The 19,935-nt window shown below is 39.9% G+C and overlaps 1 protein-coding gene across 1 annotated transcript in view; it reads right to left on the minus strand.

Annotated features, from left to right (window-relative positions):
* RAD51B (RAD51 paralog B) overlaps positions 1–19,935 on the minus strand; it is a 610,290-nt gene that overhangs the window by 182,550 nt on the left and 407,805 nt on the right. The window lies entirely within an intron of this gene.

Consider the following 19,935-nt stretch of genomic DNA (forward strand, 5'->3'; position numbering starts at 1 on the left):
TTGCACAGGGGAATGTTTTTCCTTTTTCATATAATACCATTTGTATTTGCCTTACCTTGGTCGCCTAAATTGAGGATGTTTTTAATATTTGTGGTTGTCACAGTGTTTCTATGATTAGGGCTAATCTGGGGATCTGTATCAGCTGGATTGTTCACATTTGGAGTTCAAAACCAAAAGAACAAACATTTCCAAAGAGCAAAAAAAGTAATGGCTTTCCTGAGAGCACAATACACTTCCCCTTTCCAAATTGCCTTTTACCTAGCCGAAAAGTGTACAGGGTCATTGGAGGCAACACGGAGGCAGACTCACAAGTCTGCTCTTCTGGGTAAGGGCACCTAGTGAGAACTCAAGGCTTTGGTCTCCTGCTTTGGAGCTGATTCAGAATTCTGATTCTGTTTTCCTAGAAGATGGGTCCTCTGTCTCTGCAGCTCTGCACAATATATCGAACTACATAAATAAATGGTTTGCTGATGCTTTTGTTCAAATGGTTGCTGATTTACCTATTTTCACAGCACCTCACAAAGTGCTTTCATACTTATTAGTGCACTTGAGGCAACAACTTGTGAAGTCGGTGCTATTATTAATCCTATTTCACAGAGATATCAAAGTCACTGGGAATATATGCAATTTGTCAAAAGACACTCAGCTCTTAAGTGGTGGAGTTAGAATTTTGTTTCATAGCCTGTCCTCTGTTCGTTTATACCACATTGCCTCCGATAACTTCACTTAGATCAAAAAGCCATCCCCCTTCCAGAGAAGGAAGTATCTAACGCCTATTTCTGAGAGTGCAAACATTGATCACTTTTGCTAGACAAGGACTTCCTCATGAGTAGGGAAAGAGATAAAGAATAAACATGATGGGATCATCCATCCACCATCTACAAACTCAGTGCATACACTTTATCCCATTTGGTGGCATTACATCGCATTCACTGTGCATTTCCCATGTCACTATACTTATAATCCATATTTTGCTGAGCATAATCATATTCATCCCTCAAAACACTAGCCATCCACTCCCTCCTCTGCGAGTATTTCCCTGATCTTCCAGAGGGAATTATTTTCTTTCTCTACTTGATTCATCCCAACAGAATAGCACTTACTATCTTTTCATCCCAGTCTGTCCTACTGATCTGGGAGTACCTTAAGAACAAGGACCATGGCTCAATCACCTCTGTGCCATTGGCACAGCACCTGATACATGGCAGGTCCTGATGAAATGATTGCTGAAGACTCACTATGGGTCCTAACAATTATTTGTGATATTCTTAGCCATAAATGAGTGATGAATCTTAACAGACCAAACTTTACTAAGGCCAAATCACTGTCTCAGAGACACAGTAACTCTACCATTATAACCCTACCTCCAAATCCAATTTAAGAATTCCATTTTACCACTGATAAAAGTTATCACAGGTGTCTACTTCATAAGGGTCTATTCACTCCAGACATCAGGGTAATAGGAAGCCCTGTCAGTAAAATGAACTGGATACAGGATAGGAAGCTGAAATCCAAGACTATCCCACTCATTCCAGGACATCTGGTCACTTGGCCAGGGTTCTACCCAATCCACTTGACCTAGATTTTCTCATTTATTTCACACCAAACCCCGTGGTAAGTATATGCTATCATAAAGGTAAAGTTCAGAGAGATAAAAGTCTTCAGACTATATATTCCATGTTCTTCCCAGTATTCAGTCTCCAAACACATACCTTCAATTTGAGATAAGTAATATCCAGACCAGGCAGATGAGAAGTGGTAAAGGAGGTTAAAACGCAAAGCAAACTGCTCTCTCTCTTTTCCTGCCATCCACTTTCCTTGAACCCTGAAAGCTTCTGACATCTTATTCAGTACTCTGCAATCCCCCCAAAACTAGACGCAACTAACCTCTTCCCTGTCTGAACTAGTTCCTGGCCTCGGTCTGCTGCCCCTGACAACTGTCTCAAGGCTCCATTAAAGTTCCAATAACCAACTTATATCCACTTTCCCTTTCCTCTCTTTCCTAGTCTCTGAAAAGGCAAATACCCTATTGAGATGCCTCCTGTACCTCTAGCATTCCTCACAAATTGGTAAGGTCCCTGGTATTCCACAGGATTAATTATTGGCTCATCCAAAATCTTCTCAAAAACCCCTGGTCATCCAAAATACTACCTACTCCCTACTCAGAAACTTTCTCTACTTTTCTACTCGGGTAAATTCTATCTCTACAACTGTAAACCTCTGATATATGTCAGAAGTCTGGTTCCATCCCTGCAAGTCATCCCTAGCTTGGAACTCCTAGAGGATTAGGAACCTTTTCGGCATTCAGATTTTCTTTTGGGTGGTCCCAAAGGGGCTAGGCACGTTGACCAATATGACAACCCTACCACAGGTTACCAGGAGAACATGGCTAAGTCATAACAGTCCTACTAATTTAGGAGCTATAGACATGGGTAAACACAATCCTCACCTGTATTCTGAGCAACATGCCCTGGTCCCTAGAGCTCTATCCATTGTTTTCAGTGAATTTGGATGAAGTGGCAAGGAAGGTCATGAATTAGAGGGTGTGTCTGCAGAGCCATCTCAAAGGTTTGGCAAAGTGGGACAAAGGCCCACCCCTGTGTTTTGGGGGCCTTGGCTGTTCCCCAGAAGAGAAGTATAAGTCAGTGAGAAGACAAACACCCAAAAGGTGAAATTTACATAGAAAATAAATTTGCTGCTGACGTCTCTTTGCATAATGCTTTTTGACATCCCTTTTACATACTATACATTGTTTATGATTTTTGCTTTCTGGTTTCTGATGATCAAGGCTGCCATTAGTGCTCATTTGAACCAGATGTTTTCCACAAGAAAATGTCAGATGAGGGGTAAGGACTAGACCCATTATGAAAGAGCATAGGCCTTACAACTTCCCTCCTCTAGGAGACTGCAGATTTGACTCCGCTTTCCGAATTGAAAGCCTGACATATTCTTTTTTGCTTACGGTAAAATGTAGTTTTATGTCTTCAAATAAGAACTAATTGTCAGGAAAAAATCAACATTGCGATATATATTAATCTTTGCTGTATATGTAACCAATATTAATGCAATAAATCTAAAATGTAAAATTAGAATTAAGTATTCATAACATAAGATTGAAGTTCAAAAACCTTACTTAATTTTGGTTGAAAATATGTTGTTAACGTCACTGGGACTGTCCACCCTGTGAGCCCTCATTCCGTTCCATCCCTTGTCAGGGACCATTTGCTTCCTTGCCCTCTTTTCAGTTCTTGGGTCTTCCCTGGCTTCTGTGAAACCAGAAATACCACCTTTCTGCATGTAAGCTGGTTAGATTTGGGTTTTTATCACTTGCAACAAAGAGTCCTGACTAAAATGTTGTATTATGCATTAGAATTTTTAATGTGCAGACTCCCCTGGTAGGGCAGTTTGTTTCAGAGGCAATCTGCAAAAACTGTGGGAAAGTGCTTGCAGACATTGTTACCTTCGACCCTCACAACTGAGGCTCAGATACTTGCTCAAATATGAATGGCTCTCTCCTTGATGACCTGTGGTGACCTAGATGGGAGGGAAATCTAAAAGAGGGTGGATATACGTATATGTGTGGCTGATTCACTTTGCTGTACAGCAGAAACGGACAGAACATTGTGAAGCAACTATACTCCAAGAAAAATTTTTATAAAATGGAAAAAAAAAATGAAAGGCTAAGAGTCCTGGGGAGGATTCCAACCCAGGCTGATAAGACTCAGAATTCCATCCACCTCCTCAAGACATGGATGAGGGGGGCGAGTGAAAATTCCACAGCAGGGGACCTGAACGTAAGTTTCAACTGCACTTTAGTAAAAAGCTTAGGTGGTGCACTGGGATAGGTTGTTTATCTTTCCTGCTACCAATCTGAAAGTTTTGTGCATCTGAATAAACAGATGTGGCCTTGGGGTTTGGGAAGGGTTGGGAAGGGAGTGGGGAGAGGTGCTGGTGGGGGGGGGGCAGCCTGGGATACGGGCTGCAAAGGTCATACAAGTTTGACCTTCACTCCGCTCCACCCGCAGGATCTCAGGTCCCCCCCATCTAACACTGCCTCAGCCATGGAACAATGAAAGGCAGAACTTGCTCCTAAAACCTCGGACCCCAAATCCTCCTGCTTCCTTGTCTCTTCTTTCCAACACTGCTGCTTTTTCCTCCCACTCTGTCTGCCAAGGCACAAATACACATGTGCATACAGACACAGACACACACACACACACACACACACACACACACACACACACACACACAGCGACTCTCACATGGAACAATGCACTGTAAGTGTTATCTTAAGGTGAAGGGCTTCTAGGGAAAAGGGGTGATGCCACCCAGCAGGGGTTACCCCACACAGCTAGGATAGCTCTGAGCCCTGCACTCACTAGAAGGAACAGTCTCACCCAGGAACCACCAGTCAGCCCCCTTCCCTGCCTGACCCTGGAATCCCTGGTCCACCACCTCCTGCCTCAGAGTCCCTTGCTCTGCTCTCTCTTCTGTTTGAATCTTCTAAGTTCCTTCTGCCTCATCCCTTTGCTACTCACAAAACCCAATATCAATCCTATACCTGTTTGGGGGTAAGGGGTGAATATAAGTCCCTCATCCCAAAGTCCCCTTTGCTTTGGGATAAGGAGGATTTTTAAATATCCAACACAGAGGGTCATATGTTACCCAGGGATTGCCCTCTAAAGTTGGCATGTAAGGCAAAATTTACATCGCCAAATTCCCCTGGAAAATCCCTTAAACCTCCCAGTGAAGAATATAGGGTTTTGCAGTTACGACACTGCACAGTGATATGTGTATACAGTAATATGCATAGCATATAATTAAAATTACACGTGCAAAATACAATTCTGCAGTATTTTTAATTATATATACAGAAGAGAGTGCAAAGTTGAACTTGAATAAATTAACCGGGACGCTGATGCTACCTCTGTATCTTTCACCCCAACTCCCACAGGCTTTTCGCACACTTCTAAATAGGCTTAAGGGCTCCATTTACATGAAAAGACAGACAGCTCCGGGAACCTTTGAGGCCTTCTCTTAAGATACACAATCACCACAAAAGAAAAAGGGAGAGCATTCTTTCACACAGATCTCTTTTCCTGTTTTTGCCTTGTGGCAGGAACAAAAGAAGATTTCTGAAAGAGAAAGCCAGTAAGAACTGCAGGCAGTAACTTCTACACCAGACTGTGAAAGATGCCTAGTTTCAGAATGCTTCCTGGGGCTGCAACATCCACAGCACGCAGCCTTGAGGGAATGCAAGGGTCTTCGTGACCAATTGGTCTAAGGTCTATGAAGGATGCACCAGCCTTAAGAGAAAATCAATTCTAAGAAACCAGGCGGAATGAATTGCAAAGGGCATTCGAGCTGAAGTGTGAGGTAAAACAAATGCTACCTGAGACCCCTGAGGATGAATGGAAGATGAATAATTTTTGTATAAGTGCTTATGGTTTTTAAAGAACTCATTCTCCACATATATCTTTAAATACAGTGTCAGTAATTGTTTATGTCAGCTGTTGAATGCTCTTATAAATATGAGAAAATAAGCTTATCCTATATAATTATCCCCACTATCCTCTTCTCCTCCCCACTTATTTCCCCTCCCCACATTCATACACACAATGTCTCAGTCACTCAAGCTTGCCCCTACCCCAGGGCCTTTGCACCAGCTATTTCTGTCTGTCTTGAATATGTTCTCCTCAGTTCTCCCCATGACTGGATCCTCCTCATCATTTCTGTCTCAGCTCAAGTTGTCTCCTCAGAGAGGACTTCTCTAACCACTACGGCAACCAGTCTCTCTACACACACTCACCATCCCCTGTTATCACTTACCCTGGTTCTATTTACCTTGTCACATTTATCCTATCGGAAAATATCTCATATAATTGTTATTTTGCTTATTGCCTGAATCCCTCCACTGGAATGTAAGCTCCTTGAAGACAGAAACTCTGTCTTGTTCACCACTCTCTCCTCAATACCTAGTTCATGCCTGGCTCAGTGTAGGTGCCCAATAAATATTTGATGAGAGAATAAATGAATCTCAGGCAAAACAGTCATAAAGCTATGGCCATACAGCCTTAGCCCTACTGCTTGGACCACAGCATCATGGCCAGGGCACCATGCCTAACTGGTACCTGCTACCTTAAGTACTAGGAAGAGGCCAAGAGGGAAGATAGAGCTTTAAGAGATCAACTTGCAAGCTTAAAGTTACAGATAGCCAAGAATTATCATAGGATTGATTGGTTTGATGCTTCTCTATATACCATCTTCCCTCTCTGCCTACTGAAAAGAGGGGAGAGGTATCAGAGATACAGAACCATCACCTACCAGGAATATCAGGTATATCCCTGTCTGATATCTCCAACGGGACCAAGTCCCTCTGCCATGAACTAAAACCCAGACTCCTTCTACGTGGCCCAGCCAGACTGAGCAAGAACACAGGGTTCCAATTTACATTTCTGTGGGGGCAGCAAGCATGGGCATGGCGTAACCATTAGACCCATGACGCTCTCTTCCTTGACCAAAAGAATACACCCACTTCCTTTCACAGTACCTGCTGACATTCAAGTCCACAGAACTCTACCGAGCACACGGTAGATCCGACACTGCACAAAGTCCATTGCTACAGAGGATCCTGACAGGAGAAAGAGTCAGCAAGCTCAGTACCAACTTTACTGTGGGAGACATAAGACAAACATAGAAACATACGAGGCTGACTGGAAGTACCAGAAGAGGCCCAGAGGGTACTCACTTTGAGAATCACTTACTGCTGTAACGAATAATCCACTCAGAAGACAATATGCAGAAAGCTGAGGGAACCAATAATAATAAATGTATGTGTCTCTTATAATCAGAGCTATGAAAGACACTGAACAGCTAACTGGAGAATCAAGGATACAACAGCACAACAGTAACAAATCGCGATGAATGGGGGAACAAACACATACTCGCCCCAGTATCTTCTAAGGTGTCAGGCCTCATCCTAGTTATCCCAGTTATGTCTACATGGGTATTTAATTCTTATAATAACCATGTAGGGGAGAAATTCAATTTTATCCTTCCTTTTACACATGAAAAAATTGGAGCTCAGAGAGATGTGATTAAAAAAACACATGAAGGGGACACGTCAAAATTGGAACCCAAATCTTGAGACTTAACAGTCAGTCCTCTTTTTACTTCCCCACAATCATTACCTTGATCAAGATCTCACAGAACCCATCTTTGTGAGACAGAAAACCACACATCAAATGAGTTTTCCAAAGCCAGTGTTTTTGGTGAAAACGACATAAACCTCCAAATTAAAAACAAACAAACAAAGGATGTAATTCAGGAAAGCTATAGAGCCCAGAAGGCAATTTCTTCTCCAGATGGCATAGAAATAATGACACCAGTTTTGAGCTGTATCATTTCTTTTTCAGAAATGTTTGGTACAAATATCCACTGGAAAATATCTAACCTGAAATAAAAACGACTAAAATAAATATAAACACTGGTTGCTTACCAAAAGTTTCTAGGGTGACTAAGAGAATTTACTTTATAAAATGTGTTGCCAGCTTCTTTGAATAGACCTGACCTAATGTAAAAAACATATATTCGTGGTGCTCCGTGTATGTGTCCACCATAGACCTGTGCTTATCTGTGGTCTGCTATCCGTTTTACTTTGGAATCATATGAAACCGTGGCCATTTATAACCACACTGTCAGATTACAACTGGCATTGCATGTTTAACCTCGCCAATTCTTCCTCAATCACTAAAAAAAGGCAACCCCCTTATGTTAAATCACATGGGGTGACCCCAACAAAGGCGTTTAAAGCGCTTGATCAGTGCTCTGAGAGTTTTTTTAGTCATCCTCCTTTTCTTTGCATTTTGTTGTTTTTTCAAAATAGCAAGAGAACAGATAGGCCCAATGGGATAAAGGTTGAGTGGAAGCGACCAGCATGCTGATGCCCTGCATCTCCACAACTTCCTGAAGTCCTGATGCTTCTTCTACACGTGGTTTCCAACATTTAAAAATTCATTCACATGCACCTAAAAGCAACACTGTGATTTCCTTGAGAAAATCAAGAATTTTAGTAAGACATTGTAATCATATAATCTCTAGGAGTGGTAGATGTGAAAGAGAAGTGATGGAAAAAATCCCATACTTTGAATAATTTCACTGATGACAGCTCAAGAAGACGTTCATTTAGCACTTTCTCCCCCTTTTTTTGAAAAGAGACTCTTTTGTAATTCAATTCACTTCATTCAGCAAATATTTATAGAGCACCTTCTATGTGACAGGCTCTGTTTTAGGGGCTCAGATTATAGCAATAGCTAAAACAAAGTCCCTGCCTCGTGGAGCTTACACTGTAGTAGGGTACATGGTGTTGGTGTGTAGGTTGAAGAAATGACAAGTAGGCAAGCGCAGCTGTAGTCAACACGGAAATCCAATCAAAACAACGGCAGACCATGTAAAACCTTGGGGGCCATGGTGAGGATTTTGGATTATACTCTGAGACGGATGAAAAGCCACTGGAGGGTTTTGAGCAGCAGAGTAATAGGGCATGATTTATGCTTAGAAAGAACACTCTGGCTGCTGCACAGGGAATAGATTTAAAAGGGCAAAAGTAGAAACAGGGAATCTAGGCTATTACAAGTTGCTTAGATCACTAATGATAGTGACTTGACAGCATGGTAGAGGTGGAGGAGGTGAGAAGAGGATAGGTTCAGGGCTTATTTTGAAAGCAGAGTTGACAAACTTGCTGATAGATTCAATGTGAGTGAGGAAAATGCAATCAAGAATGACTCCAAGGTTCTTGGCCTGGGCGACTGGGTAAATGGTGTGCCATTAACTGAGACCATAAAGATGATCAAAGAAGCAGCTTTGGGGAGAAATCAAGAGCTCTGTTTTAAATATATTAAGTTTGAATGCCTGCTAGTCATACAAGTGGCAATGTCAAGCGCCATTTGGGTATATGAGTGTAGAACCAAGGCATTCAGAGTTGGAATCGTCACCAGTGTATGTATAGCTGATATTTAAAGCCATGGGACAGGTACAAGCAAAGATAGAAATGTAAACAAGTTGCTCATAGATTGGAAGAATTCACATTGTTAAAATGTCTATACTACTTACAGCAATCTACAAACTCAACAAAATCCCTATCAAAATTCCAATGCCATTTTTCACAGAAACAGAACAAATAATCCTAAAATCTGTGTGGAACCACAAAAGACTTCAAATAGACAAAGCAACCTTGAGAAAGAAGAACAAAGCTGGAGGCATCATACGCCCTGATTTCAAACTATATTACAAAGCTATAGTAATCAAAACAGTATAGTATTGGCATAAAAAGACACATGGAACAGAACAGACAGAAGAGAAATAAACTTATGCATATATGGTTAATTAATTTATGACAAAGGAGCCAAGAATATACGATGGTGTAAAGGCAGTCTCTTCAATAAATGGTTTTGGGAAAACTGGACAGCCACCTGCAAAAGAATGAAACTGGACCCCTATCTTACACTGAACACAAAAAAATTAACTGAAAATGGATTAAAGACTTGAATGTAATACCTGAAACCACAAAATATATGCATAAACTCCCTGACACCAGTCTTGACAATGATTTTTGGATTTGACACCGGAAACAAAGGCAATGAAAGCAAAAATAAACAAGTGGAATTACAGCAAACTAAAAATCTTCTGCAGAGCAAAGGAAACTGTCAACAAAATGAAAAGGCAGCCTACTGAATGGGAGAAAATATTTGCAAGTCATATATCTGATAAGGGGTTAATATTTTAAAAATATAAAAAACTCATACCACTCAATAGCTGAAACAAACAAATAAACAGATAATCTGATTAAAAAATGAGCAGAGGATGTGAATAGACATTTTTCCAAAGAAGATATACAGATGGCCAGCAGGTACATGAATAGGTACATGAATTAACGTCATTAATCATTAGGGAAATGAAAATCAAAACCACAATGAGGTATCACCTCACACCTGCTAGAATGGCCATCATCAAAAAGACAAGATAACAAGTACTGGTGAGGATGTAGAGAAAAGGGAACTCTTGTGCACTGTTGGTGGGAATGTAAATTGGTGCAGCCATTATGGAAACAGTATGGAGGTTCCTCAAAAAATTAAAACAGAACTAGCATATGATCCAGCGATTCCACTTCTAGGTATTTATCTGAAGAAAATGAAAACACCAACTCAAAAGGACACATGCACACCCAAGTTCATTGCAGCATTATTTACAAGAGCCAAGATATGGAAACAGGTTAACCTAAGTGTCCATCAACAAATAGATAAAGAAAATGTGGTTGTATAATGTACACACAATGGAATATTATTCAGCCACAAAAAATGAAATTGTCATTTGCAACAACTTGGATGCACCTCAAGTGAAATAAGTCAGACAGAGAAAGACAAATACTGTATGACCTCACTTATACGCAGAATCTGAAACAACAACAAAACAAAAACAGAAGGACCTCCCCTCCCCAGCTCATCAGAGAACAGATTGGTGGTTGCCAGAGCCAAGTGGTGGGGGGTGAAATAGGTAAAAGGGGTCAAAAGGTACAAAATTCCAGTTATAAAATTAATAAGCCATGGGACTGTAATGCACAGCATGGCGATTATAGTTAAAAATACTGTATTATATATTTGAAAGTTGCTAAGAGAGTAGATCTTAAAAGTTCTTATCACAAGAAAAAAAAATTTGTAACTACGTATGGTGACCAATGTTAACTAGACTTACTGTGGTGATCATTTTGCAATATATACAAATATTAAATCATTACACTGTAGACCTGAAACTAATATGTTATATGTTAATTATACCTCAATTTTTTAAAAAGTTCTCATCAGAAGAAAAAAATTGTAAGTATGTGTGGTGATAAATGTTAACTAAACGTACTGTGGTAATCATTTTGAAATGTATACATATATCAAATCATTATATAGTACACCCAAAACTAACACAATGTTATATATCAATAATATCTCAATTTAAAACAAGATGTTAAAAATATGCTCATGTTTTCAAATTAGCTGTACTGGACAAATCGCAGCTTTGGTGTGGTTTTTTTTTTTTGAACATTTAAGATGGAAAGGACATTAGAGATCATCTAGACCAATGCCTTCATTTTTATAGATGCGGAAACTAAGGCCTAAAATCATTACACATACAGACAAGTTCTTTTCACTTGTTAGAAATGTTAGTTTCTTCCTAAACTGTTGAGTTTGGGGAGATTACTACAGCATACTATTACCACCAAGACCCAACTAGCTCTCCAAACTAATTATAACTTAGAAAGGAAAAAGTATGCTCAATACAATCAAAGATTGGTTCCAAAATGTCATCTTATGGTATATTGACACAACGGAGTACTATGCAGTAGAAAAAAAGGAGGAAAATCTCTGTGAACTGATATGGAATGACTGAAGGATACATTAACTAAGAAAAAGTACAGAAGAGTATCTATAGAACGCTACATTTTTGTGTAAGAAAGAAGAGGAAACAAGAAATATAAAAGTATCTGTTCAAATAAGAAATATATATACACACATATCTGCAAAAAAGAAACAAAAAACGAAAAGTGAAGAATTAAGACCCAAGACGTGAGCTTGAAAGAGAAGGAGGAGCCAGCAAAGGAGACAGAGAAGAGCAATTGGGAAGAAGGAGGAGCAGAAGAAAGAAGAAAGAAGAAGAGGAAGAAGGAGGAGGAAGAGAGAGGGAGGGGAAGTTGGAGGAGAGGGAGGGGAAGTTGGAGGAGGGGGAGGGGAAGTTGGAGGAGGGGGAGGAGAAGCAGCAGCAGCAGCAGCAGCAGCAGCAGCGTAATGTCCCAGAAACCAAGCCAAGTAAAGAAAACGAATCAAGGATCAACTGTGTCAGATGCTACTGAGAATGCGTGAAAGGTGAAAACTGAGAACTGGCTATTGGAATCAACAAAGCAAAGGTCGTTAGTAACCTTGGCAAGGTTGGTTTCAGTGGGAGGGTGGGAACAACAGCCTAATCAGGGTGGGGTGAGAAGAGAATTGACAGTGAAGTGAAGACAGTGAGTGAGGATTTAGATGCATCCTTTGAGTTGGAGGAAACAAAGGGTAGCCAGAGGGGAAATGTGAAATCTACAGTAGATTTTCAAGATGAGAGTTATTCCAGCATTAATGCTGACAGGAAGTGGAGAGAGAGAAATTAAGGTGGAAAGAAAGGTGTGAGGTGTTCAAGGAGGTGACAGTGAGTGGGATCCAGTGCACCAGTTGAGGGCTGGCCTTAGACAGGACGAAGGAGAATATGGGTGTAGATAGAGTTGACAGGGTTGTTAGTGGAAAGATGAGAAACAACCTCTTCTGATTGCTTCCATTTTCGCAGTGAAATTAGAGAAAAGTTCATCAGGGCAGAGTAGAGAGGAAGTATCAGAAGTTAGAGAAAGGAGAAGTTGTGAAATGGTTATTTCAGAGTGGGGATAATAGAACTGCTGAGCAGGACTGAAGGCATTCAAGTAAAGATTATGAATATAAATTTAGACAGTATGTGTTTTTCTTCAGTGAAAGCACACAGTGGACAAAGAGTTAGCTTTAATTAGTATAGAGGTCTTCCTAAGGGTATGAGTATGATGAAAGGCAAGAAAAGAAAAGAAGTTGAGGGTATATACAAAGTTGTGACTATCACAGTGGACCATGGACTCAGTTTGGGGATCTTCATGTGATCAAAGTGTTTTCGGAGTGGGGATAATAGAATAAATGAGCTATAAATACAGGAGGTGGTGGTCAGAGAAAAGGATACTTGAAGTCACGGCTGTGGAAGAGGGGATGGCGTAACCGGTAATATCAAGTGTAAGGTAAGCCCATCAGAATGGGTTGCTGAAGTAGGATGGAAGACTACATCCTTGCGGGGAGGGAGTCACCCTGGGAAGGTAGAATGTTGGACACATTATCTACATGGGTAATGAGGTCATCAGGAATGATTATAGGGACTTCCCTGGTAGCTTAGTTGTTAAGCATCTGCCTGCCAATGCAGGGGACACAGGTTCAAGCCCTGGCCCGGGAAGATCCCACATGCCATGGAGCAACTAAGCCCGTGCGCCACAACTACTGAGCCTGTGCTCTAGAGCCCGTGAGCCACAACTACTGAGCCCACATGCCACAACTACTGAGCCCACATGCCACAACTACTGAAGCTCACGTGCCTAGAGCCCGTGCTCTGCGACAAGAGAAGCCACAACAATGAGAAGCCCGTGCACCACAATGAAGAGTAGCCCCCGCTTGCCGCAACTAGAGAAAGCCCGCTCACAGCAACGAAGACCCAACGCAGCCAGAAAATAAATTTAAAATAAATAAATAAATTTTAAAATAAAAAGAATGCTTATAGGGAAATGGAGTTAGGAGCCTAGCAGAGACCACGAAGTTGATCAATGACTATAGCTTAGAAATGGATATTTCATAGGTCTGATTTCCTCCAGCTTAGGTTCTGTATTTTTTTCCCTCTCTAATTAGAGCCTAACTCTTGCTTCCGAGTGAAACCCAGCGTCTCAATATGGGTCTAGGTATCAGTAATTAAAAACAAATCCATAGTGCCTGAATAAGTAACAATAATCTGTTTCGTGTCCCTACACTAGACACTTTGATCTTGGCCTACCACAAGCAGGTCTCCTTCTAAGGGAGACCACCTATCAACAGCCCTTTCTGCAGTGTTGGTAAAAGGTACATCCCCTCCCCCCTCCCTCACATTCTCTGATATAAACAAATGAAATTCTCTGTCAATTTTTGTGCAAATGTAGCCTCTAAATGGCATCCTTCCTCACCTTCCTCCAACCATGTTGCTGCTCCCGTGGCCTCCCGTGTAAAATTCTAGTTTCCACTGCCGAGGTGGTCATTTTTTAGACCAGGTTTACTCATTCCCAGTCAAAGCTGACTAGAGCAGAATTAATCAACTGAGTCAAGGGCAAAATATGAGGGGAGAGTTTGACGGTGGGCAGTGGGTCGGGAAGAAGCTTCGCGGACTGCAGCTGAGACGCATCAGTAGATGAGGCTCCGTGAGCTCCCCTGCTGAAGTCTACCTTCCAGTACCAGACTCCATGAAGCGCCACACTGTCATGGCTCCTGTTCTTGAATTTCCAGGGGATTCTTCTTTCTTTGCAGTAAATCTTCTTTTCATTTGGGCTAGCTTCAGTGGATCTTTATTCCTCACAACTATACAAGTCTAATTCCAACAGTACCAGTATGAGAAGGAGGGAGAACGATGCTCTCTAGTAAACCATCTCATGGGGATGGTCAAGAGCTGCCCTAAAAAAGCAGGCAACTTCTGGGATGGCCTTGAGTGAGAATATGGTGAGAAAGGTGCCTTCATTGTTTGACACCACACACACACACACACACACACACACACACACACACACACAGCCACACAGACAATCTGACATCACGGTCTACATTGTAAACTCTATCCTTGAGATGACGTAGTTTTCCAAAATAAGTTATATTTTGAAGGAACCATAGAAATCATTATTAGTAATACATAAACATACACTTACACACATATGCTGTTTTATTAGTCAGTGAACCTAGGGCTTTTAAGTTTTATTATGACAAGACATAAAGCCCATGGGAACTTCCCAGGGTCCAGTAATTTTATTACTGACTAAAGAGATATGTTTCTGGGATGAGAAAAAAAACAAAGAATCAAAACCAACAACTGGTTTCGAATCCTACTACCCATGTCATCTCACACAATTCATGTTTCTGAATCTCAGGTACCTCACCATTAAAAGGGGAGTAGTAATAACTTTTTCCCAGGGTTTTACAGATAATTAAATGAAATAAACTATACTAAACATTTAGCACCATGTCTGGCACATAGAAAGTATTAAAAAAAATGTCAGTTTCCGGGCTTCCCTGGTGGCGCAGTGGTTGAGAGTCTGCCTGCCAATGCAGGGGACACAGGTTCGTGCCCCGGTCTGGGAAGATCCCACATGCTGCAGAGCGGCTGGGCCCGTGAGCCACAACTACTGAGCCTGCGCGTCTGGAGCTTGTGCTCCGCAACAAGAGAGGCCGTGACAGTGAGAGGCCCGAGCACCGCGATGAAGAATGGCCCCCGCTCGCCGCAACTAGAGAAAGCCCACACACAGAAAAGAAGACCCAGCACAGCCAAAAATAAATAAATAAATGAAATTAAAAAAAAAAAAAAAGCATGTATCTATTCTAAAAAAAAAAGTCAGTTTCCATCGTTTAGTTTGAATATTCTCACTTTCGTCATAATAATAAATCTACCCATTAATCAAAAGCATGAACTATCTATTGTTTTTATTTTTAAAGCACCATTTTATTTTTATTTTTTTCAGACATTATATACCTCCAGATTCTAAGTAAGGACTCTTGCTGCATATTAAGTGCTCAACGCATAAATCAGGAGATAATTTATTTTATTACTTTTTGATTTTCTGCTTTTCCAAGTGATAGAGAAGACATGTTTTTTTAAAAAAATACATGTATATTTTGATATATAACATATATATATATATATCTCAATCACTTTGTTGTATACCTGAAACTAACACAACATTGTAAATCAACTGTATGTCAATAAATACATAAATAAATAAATCTGAAAAAAAAATACACAGGGACTTCCCTGTTGGCGCAGTGGTTAAGAAGTGCCTGCCAATGCAGGGGACACGGGTTCGAGCCCTGGTCCAGGAAGATCCCACATGCCGCGGCGCAACTAAGCCACAACTACTGAAGCCCGTGCACCTAGAGTCCGTGCTCCATAACAAGAGAAGCCACCACAGTGAGAAGCCCGCGCACTGCAACGAAGAGTAGACCCCGCTCGCTGCAACTAGAGAAAGCCACGCACAGCAACAAAGAACCAAAGCCGCCAAAAGTAAATAAATAAAATAAATTTTAAAAGCAAACAAACATAAAAACTCTAATATATTCATATAATAAACTTTAGGATTTTATAATACTGTTACAATGTTAAAAAATTACCAATCCCACTACCTTAACAAGTCAACTGTTTTCATTTAGCCACACTCCAACCTGATACATATATACATGTTTATAATTTTATATTCTGCTTTTATTGCTTACCATTATACAAAAGTTCTTACCAATTCAAAGTCTTCAAAATCATCATTTAATTTTAAATTGTTATCAATTAATATAAGCACAGTGTATTAAGGGAACTAGTCGTTCTTCCACTGTTAAGACACTGAGGGTGTTTTTCCCTTCATAAGTAATGCTGCAATTAATTTGATTAGTACACCAGTCATTTTGTAATTTATTTTTCAATTTCAGATTTTATTACTTTTCCCTAGAACCTGTATCCCCAGCAATAAAATGTTAAAATAAGAACTTTGTTCTTAGAAATACTGATTACTTACGATCTCTTTAGTACTCTTTATATGAATAAAACCAGAATTAAATCGATGACTTCAATTTGATGATGACTTCAATTTCTCTGACTCAATTTGATCGCTTCCTGTGCCCAAAGTTTAACTTTTTGCACCAACTGTCAGATCTGTAGAAGTTCAGCAGCAAGAGAGACTGGTGATGGATTAAGACTGTAGGAAAGGCTCGTGAAGGAGATGGGCCTTGACCCAGGCCTTAGAAACATAGAAGGATTGGGAACTAACCTCAGAGAAGAGGGACTCTACAGATAAGGAAAGCAGCTTGAGAGAAAATACCAAAGTATAATGATAAAGCATGTGACTCACAGAGCTACTTCCCTGAGAGCAGCAGAGGTATCTCTGGCAAACAGCTGCAACAAGCCTGAATAAGAGGAGAAGGATCTGAAAGCCAGACGTAAAAACTGAGACTTCCCAAAATGAAATTAATTCAGGGTCCTAGTCATCAAATCAGATGAAACATTTAAATGGACTTTTCGGTAAATCTTTTCTGGGGGTAACTTCAGATACCCAAATCGACCTGGCAGGATGAAGAGAAGCTTCTTACTCCTTTCCACAGAGAATGCTTAGCAGACATCAGATGGTGAGGGACATGATAGAAATGGCCAGCAAAATGGCAACCAACACTGGCCAGGACAGGTAACAATGATGCTATAACTCCAGTTACATGAACTATAACTCCAGGGACCAGTCCTCAAATTCAATGCCCAAATAGGGTAAATCTGTACCCATTCGTCAAACTCAGGGTGTCACCTGACCAAATCTAGTCAGAGGTAAGGTGTAGCACATATTTCTTTGGTTGACCACAGTATAATATCCTGGATCCAAATGAACTTTCTTTGCACAGTATTTATTATTCTAATAAACCAAATGGAATGTTTAGAGATGACTGGAGCAATCTGATTGGCAAACTTACAGGGCATTAATTCTTCCAATGTGACCTGGTGCATAAAAAGTGAAACTATAGCACTCATGTAAACAATCCATCTGCCTTACTTCCCTCCCCCAGGCACCTCAAATTTTCAGCTTATGTTAGCTGTAAGACGAGCTAATGTTTTTAGTATAGAAAAATGGCATTATCCCAAACAGAACTTACTTTAAGAAAAAGAGGAAAAATTCTATAGCCATACAGATTGTATCAGTAGGTACCCATGACCAATGACTAAGATGAATCACTATCACATTTCAGCAGATAGGTGAGACCATGGCATGAGCATCTCAGAAACTAAATACTAACTTATTCCAGGCATCAAAAGTTCCACTTTAAGTGGAAAACTGTGTGATAACTTTTGCCCCTTAAATATGTACACTTTTGAACTGATCCCAAAGAAATGACTGCAAATCAATAATACAGTCTAATTGTCTCATTCTTTCAAAACAGGTCCCTCCCTTCGGGTACTTTGAAAATTAAAAGTGAATGATTGTCTTATGAGGCAAACAATTTATCAAAGGAGTTGGATAAGTCAAATATGAAAGCAGGACTTGGATTTACGGGGCCAGAACCAAGAGACAGAGGCTCTTTCCAGGGGTCAAACAAACCAGGTAGGTGCCCTTTAAGGTCGATTCTTAATTATCTCCAGGTAATTACCTCACACTTATTTTTGGCAAGTCTTGCTTTCAACTTCTTGCTGATGTTATTAACTCTTTCTATCAACTCCTTTTTCCCACTGTCTTTGAATTCACTCTTAGACCTAAAAGAGGAAACATTTTTTGAAACAAGCTGAAACACAAACTCCTTAAGATATTAATATTTTTAGAGAGGAGAGAGAGGAAAAGGAAGAAAAAGAAAGGGTGGAGGAGGCAAATGAAGGAGGAAGAGAAAGAGAAATGAAAAAGGAAGAGAATAGGGAAGAAATGAGAGGTACTAAGTGAAAAGGAGGGAGGGGGAAGGGGGAAGGAGAGGGAAGAGAAGAAATAGTTCTATTTAGGATGATAAAGAGAATACTTCCAGAAGTGGAAGAATCAAGACAATAGAGAGGGATATGCTGGACTGTTTTCCAGCTCCTCCCAAACCACCTTTTTATCACTCAGTACTAAGGAGTATTTATAAAGCTCAATGGTATGCCTTGCATTTAAACAGACTAGGGCTCTTCACAATGTTTATGCCATGATCCCTTTGGTGGTTTGACGAAACCTATGGACCCCTTCTCAGAAAAATGTTTCCAAGTGCATAAAATAAAATACATAGGATAACAAAGGAAACCAATTTTATGGAAATCCAGTTTTCAAAATAATTTTTGAATATATAAAATATTAATAAATGTGCTTCTTAATCCATTAAATAGCAAAATCTAGTGGTGGGTCTAATATAATTACTATAACGTCAAAGTAGTGATAAGTGTAAAGAATATTTCAAGATATTTGGAGCAATTGAAATGTAATATTAAGTATCTGTAGTTTAAAATCACAGGTTCTGCTAATACGACTATGGTTTATTGTCTACATTCAAAATTGAAGAAATGCTCAATTTCATTAAAAGGTTGGTGAAAATGGAGATGTAATTTTTTTTCTTACCCACGTTCATAGATATCCAGAACTCAGGGAGAAGAGGGGTCCACTGACCCTAGGATAAGTATCTCTTATCCTATTCTTATATACAGAGTAAAAACAACTGGAAGAGTTAGTCTCTTTTAATACTTTTAATGATACTTTTAATCTAGCAGCAACATAAGATTCCACAAAATTATATAGACCAAAGCTGCTGAGGAAACCAACGACTCTGAAGAAATATAACTGAAGAAACAGCATGAAGTAGCACTAATTACAAAGGTTTCTTGGAAAAGGCAAGTCCTTTCCAAATTCTTAAAGGAGTGCTAACACACTGGGGACACTGACTAATTGAAAAAATTAAATATGAGCCCCAGCTCACACTACACATCAAGGTAAGATCCGGACAAACTAGAATTAAATATAATTTAAACTATTCAAAACACTAGGAGAAAATATGGGTGTTTTACTTTTTTGTTTTTAGTGATTGTTGAGACACAGCAAGATTCAGCAGAGTATTTGAGGCTAAATAAATATACCCTTTGAAACATATGGTGATACAGTGAAGTTGGGAAGAGTGTGGGCTCCCAGGCCAGACGGGCTGGGTTTATGCCACTTCCATCTATATGACTTTGTGGGCCTTAATTTCCTCATCAGTGAAACAGAGATAGCATTACCTACCTCACTGGTTTGTTATAAAGAGTAAGTATATATAAATTTATACATATGAAACTGCTGACATGATAGCTAAGTGCTGAAAAACATGTCTATTATTATCATTACAGCTTCTTTTAAGGTCCTTTTAAGCCTAAAGGAAACTATAAAGGAAAATACTGATATATCTGATTACACAAAAATGTAAGACTTTTATATATCAATGGTTCCATAAACAAAATTAAAAGGTAAATGAAAAACTAAGGAAAATAACTGAAATAAACATGAGAGACAAAAGATTAATGACCTTACTACAAAAAGAGTCCTTACAAATCAATATAAAAACACACATTAACATCCCAATAGAAAAATGGATAAAAGACCTAAACAGACAACTC

This window comes from Lagenorhynchus albirostris, chromosome 1 (assembly GCF_949774975.1).
Source record: "Lagenorhynchus albirostris chromosome 1, mLagAlb1.1, whole genome shotgun sequence".
Classification (NCBI taxonomy): Eukaryota; Metazoa; Chordata; class Mammalia; order Artiodactyla; family Delphinidae; genus Lagenorhynchus; species Lagenorhynchus albirostris.